The sequence below is a fragment of the Priapulus caudatus genome, unplaced genomic scaffold (assembly GCF_000485595.1).
Source record: "Priapulus caudatus unplaced genomic scaffold, Priapulus_caudatus-5.0.1 Scaffold108, whole genome shotgun sequence".
Classification (NCBI taxonomy): domain Eukaryota; kingdom Metazoa; phylum Priapulida; class Priapulimorpha; order Priapulimorphida; family Priapulidae; genus Priapulus; species Priapulus caudatus.
The window spans coordinates 164,297-170,086 of record NW_014577169.1 but is presented as its reverse complement, the minus strand read 5'-3'; positions in this window follow the sequence as shown (position 1 = coordinate 170,086).

The window sequence follows — 5,790 nt, the reverse complement described above, 5'->3', positions numbered from 1 at the left end:
AGCTGAAACCTTGAAACCCTTACCCATATCTAAGTGTGTGTTTGGTGTGTGTGTGTGTGTGTGTGTGTGTGTGTGTGTGTGTGTGTGTGTGTACGTGTGTGTGGGGGGTGCACGTGCGTGCGTGATTGTGCAAGTTTGTGAGTGTGTACTGTGTAGTCACATGTGAATTGAAATCGGATAAAGATACTTAAAACGTCCAGCTATTATAATCATTGCAAAGGAATTGCTATAATCTCGAAAACTGGTAAGTACACACGCGCGCGCATATATATATATATATATATATATATATATATATATATATTATGTACACAGGTGTTATATGCACAGACATATTTATCTCGCTAATAATCCGTATTCGTAGAAAACATGAAGACATGCACACACGCATGATCAATACACGTGTGCATAATGTGCTATCCGGCTCAACGAACTCACAGTCAAGAACCTATATATGACTTACCTTTTACCGGTGGAATCCCGAGTGTCAAAAATGCGACGAGCTGCATCTGTATTTATAGAGGCTTTCTGGGGCACACTGTCAACAATGCAACTAACCATCATTTTTCACCGCCAACTCAATTGTCCTACATATGCGTTTATACATTGTATACCTGTTTGTTGGTGTGCAGTTGCTAGCGCGCGTGTGCGCACGTGTGTGTGCATGGGTGCGTCTGCATAACTGAATGTGTTTGTTTGTTTGTTTATATGTCTGTATGCTTGTACTTTTTGTGAACGCTTATTTGTTTGTGTGTTGACATGCTTCTGCTTGTGTTTGTACGTGCGTGTGTGCATGCATGTATGTACACGGATTCGTGTTTGTTCGTGCATGTGCGTGTTGAATGCGTTTGAATGTGTGTATACGACAATTAGTTTTCGCCGTGCTCCACTAACCAATTTTCTCGTCATTCTTCTTCTGTTGCTGCATTCCAAGTTCTCAATCTACTCGACTGCGTACAATTGAACTGCAACTCGTCATTAGTCGTGCAGTGTGGGTCTACTGAGCGTTGCACTGCGAGAACCAACGCTTAACGACGATTGCATGAAAGACTACTTAAGCGCGCAAGTAATTGTTTCTAGATGTAAAGCGATGATCGTCATGAGGCACGTTTGAATTATGGTCTTGCTAACAAGGGAGAGTCTCTTATTTACACCTGCTTGCAGTGCCCAGAACCTTTTGTGTGTAGAATATACATAACAGTGGTTATAACATTAGGGTTAAGAATGTGTGAACAATGTGGTTTCTAGGGCGATGACACGTGCATCGGCACGAGGTGTTTTCAACTCAGGTGCATCAGTCAGCATATGAAATGAAGAACTTCTCGTGTGTGTGTGTGTGGGGGGGGGTGTGTGTGTGTGTGTGTGTGTGTGTGTGTGTCTGTGTGTCAGGCCAAGTGATTGGTGCAATAATTCTTTTGGTTCTTTTGTATCCTTGCCTTTTGAAGAAGGAAAGTGATTACTGATGTCAACAACTTAAGGGCTATGCTTGGATCTTGAGGTGTCATTCAAGGCCCCGGTTTAGTTGTTATGGAGGGCATAACTTAAATGGCTTGAATCCAAAAGTTGTGCAGCTTGTCTGGGCTAGGAGACTTCACAGTTGTGGGTCCGCTGATGGCCTGCTGTACCTCACACATTGTAATGTCAGTCCCCTATACATCCATTTGCTATCATTCTGGAATGCCGTCCTCCTCTTTGTTTGATCAACGTGGCATTGGTATTGTGGTCCTGTTGCCAACTTCCCAGATTCCACGCCAGAAATTGATCGAGTCGCTCTTGACAGGGAGGTTCGCTTGGGTGGTGCTTTTGCTGGCCGTTTGAGATGCCGGTAGAAATTTTGGGCATCTTCATGGAAGAGCTTATTCTGATAGTAAGTGCTCACTCTGCTTAGTAAACTCTCAACCTTTGGCAACTCAAGCTTTGGCGCTGTAAGTTTTCATACTTCATTTCTGTTGGAAGCTCGCATATGTCTTATTCTCTTTCGGCGCTTGCATAAGATGCTCTTGGCCTTGGCATGTACTTGCTTTGTTGTGACACCTTTTATTTCGCTAAGGATAGGAGAGGTCCTTGCGATGTTATTATTTTATTATTATTATTATTATTATTATTATATTATTATTAATAATAATAATGTAGATACATGGCGAAGCATGAGGGCTATTTGTTAACTGAAATCTGGATAACAATTTTGATGTGTTTAGCCAAAAACCGAAGAAGTGGCATTAACGCAATACCTGTTAAACCGCCAGGGGTGCTGTACGCCAGCCAAGGTGGCGCTGTTAAATTTGCAATTATATCAGAAAATCGCTCAGGACCTCATGACTTTTACGCCGTGTGCCAAGTTTCAAAATTCTAACCAAAAAGCCCAAATCCATGTGCTTCTCCGCCTTGTTTTCATTATTGTTATTGTTTCGTTCATTATTCTGAAATTTCAGGACGAAACTCAGCTGCGGCCAAACGATGGCTGTACGGGCATACGACCCTGGAGGTTTTTCTTATGTGTAGCCGAAGTAATGACGGGCAATGGGGACAACCATAACGTGCACACAATCTTTCCGCCTTAAATATTTTCTTCATTGCGCAATTGTTCGTGATGTAACGAAATGTAAGAGCCGCAATTATGCATAACGTGATACGATCCACTTAGAATATAAGAAAGAATGGTGGAATATTTAGTATTTGATCATTATCAGGAGTGAATAATCGAGATTATTATAGACTCTATTATTCACTCCTGGTAATTATGATATTCGATGTCGACTATGCAATTACAAAAAGTTATATGTAACGCACCTACTCATCTACTGAACCCAAAGGCCTGAACTATCGGCCTAGGTTTTTACTCAGTCGAAGCAGATAGTGATACTAAACAGTCGTAACTACAAAAGAAACGCGTGTATGCCTAAGGTATAGAATCAGCAAAGGGTTACCAAGAACAGCAACGTTGTTTAAAATATGTTATTCGAATAAATAAAAAATTAATCCTGCAATGCCACAGAATTAAAAATTGAATAATGAATTGATGATGATGATATGATGATGATAATAATAATATAATTGCGGCTCGGAATTTGTGTCGGCGATTTCCTCTAAAATGGCTCCACTTGTTTTTCAAATACACGTAAATAATACCCAAATTGTCTAACCTGAGTGCCAATAAATCGCACCACGTAGCATAGCAAAGAGCCATTGAGCATGTGTTGAAGCGGCAATAAAATCCGTCGTAACAATTTTCTCACGCCACATAATGCTTAAGAAATAAAATTAAAAAAGAAAAAAAAAAAAAGAAGCGTAGGCGCAATATCTATTGGGAATACCGTAAATAATAGATAAATAGCACATCAGTATAGTAATTGTCTGCGTTCCGTTATGTTTTTCGTGCAGAAAGTGCGGTCATATTTAAGATATGAACTGGCATAACGTCACGCTTGGCCAAACAAGCCCGCGCGCCTTGCGCAAACATGCGCAATTTCGTTGCCGTCATTTCCAGGACGCGTCTCGCGTAACGGTTGTCCGTGCAGCGCTAGCTATGATTCCGTGAGCGAGCGAGTCTGTATTTTGAGTAAGAATTCGCTAAACTTTAAGCAAATGACAGCGTAGATGTGTTTGCGATCCTTGCTCGCACACAAGAGCAAATTATTTAGTGGCGTAATGACACTGACTTGGAGGAAGCAATGGACAGCATTTATTAAATCAAGGAGGGAAGTAGAAGCGGGTGCTGTATCACACCGATACAAGCGTAAAATACTAACTAGTAGTACTAAGTGTGCTTTTCAGCCAGGATTTGCCGAAAACCTCCACTCAGAGAAACAGCAATACATGAAAAATGCGTATCCCACTCGCCCCGCCGCACACACTGTTGGGTCAAATCTTAAAAGTTTGCCGACTCGCGGTCATAACGTAAAAGCTTTGAACATGTGATAGAGAGGTTGGTAGAACTAAGTAAAACCTCTCATCTCGACGATTTTCTCCATAGCGTAAAACCCGGCTTCAACGCACTCCCGCCCCATTCCACCTTTGAAAACTTTGAGTGCGATCTAAAGATGAGGCACGAAATCCTGAATAAGCCTCCAAATTTCAACTTTCATTTTCGCGAATACTGCAATGTCCAAGGCGAGAAAAACTCCTTCGAAACGATCATAACATACCGGGATAGGCAATTAAAGTGCAAAAACTTAATATACGATTTACAACCGTAAAATATGTCGTGTGCGTGTCGCGATAACGATTGTTTTTTTATGAATAAAAGATTAGCTGAAACCAGTCATCCTGTGTAATATGTACGTAATATAACCAACTCAAATCTTGAGATATTTGGCGTCCTGCTTTCGAAGTACTACAAATGCGTATGATAATACTTCGGTACAAATCCCCCTGACTGAAACTGTCTAAAAATATTGTCTGTTTGTTCGTTTTTTGACCTGTTTGTCGGGAGGCGAATTCATCTGCACAGGATCACATAATCTGATCTGCTCAACACGAAAATCAACTATAGATCATGTAATTTTACGATCCATTTTACACGCCACAACGACGCACCACGCACACTAAAATTTTGCACAAGGGAGAGATAAAGCCCGGGGAAAATCGCGCTAAGGGGACAGCTTCTCGATTGGCTAATTTTGTCTCTTATTTATTTGTATTATTTTTGGCTAAGATTTTTTTCATTATTAGAATTTCGGGTTGGGGTTTAGGGCGATTTATTGTTTTAATCATTCTCATTTATAACTACAGCCTATGCCGCGCCCTCTATTGGTGGTTTCCACATTAATTTTTATCCAAGCGGCTTTATATACACAGTAAAGGGTAATTCTCGCCGATAAAGTACCAATGATTTCCATTCTGTATTCTTACATTTAAAATTAGTACTTTATGTGCCAGTAGCAATTAATTTTCATGAATAAATCACAGAGTTATAGCGTCATAGCCTATATCACGTCTAGATAAAGCACTAAACATGAGGTTCCGCCGAGAGAATTGACGCCATAGCTTTTAGATAAAAAACCCCAATACCGACGCATTAACATTATCAACGAGAGACTATATTTATCCCCCAACCCATTCGAATGAGTAATGAGGATCGCTATCCATAATTATGGCCTTCCTCAAAGCGACTTCGTTTGAGAAGCTCGGGAGTTGGAGTCGAAGATCGACGCTCTCTGCTCTGAATGCACATTGAGTATGCCTCGTAGACATCGTCCACACTGATCGACTGTCCGTTGTCCGCCCGCCGCACAGCGCGGAGGCATTTACGCAGCAGGCCCTGGTATGTCGCATCGTCAGCGTGGTGCGGACGCTAGCCCACCATCGAGCTAGAGCACGCCGACTAGCTTCGGCACGCATAAGGGGCGCTGCCGCCGCCGGCTGACACAGCAGCAGATGATTCCGACAGGAGAAGGATAGATCACGGCACTCGAGAGTGGTGACAACCAGTAAGAACGCGTATAGGAGCCGGCCTCAATAAACGCACTCGAAAAAAACCGAACTACTTAAAATTAAAAACAACCTACGCATACCTGTTACTCCTTGCTACACCAACATACACTTTATTCATGTTAAATAACTACAGATTCATGACCTCCTCACTGCTTCCCGATCGCAAACCTTTTGGCCCCAGCCCACCCCCCCTTCCTATGCATACCGAATTACCTACAACAGTGTCCGACACATTTCACTACCACACAACAACATGCGCCGACAGCGCCCGACACCCTGGCTACGCCAAACTCTAGCCTGGAAATCGGCACAAATTACACAAACAGAGACCAATTTTCACTTCTAATGCTTTCTAGA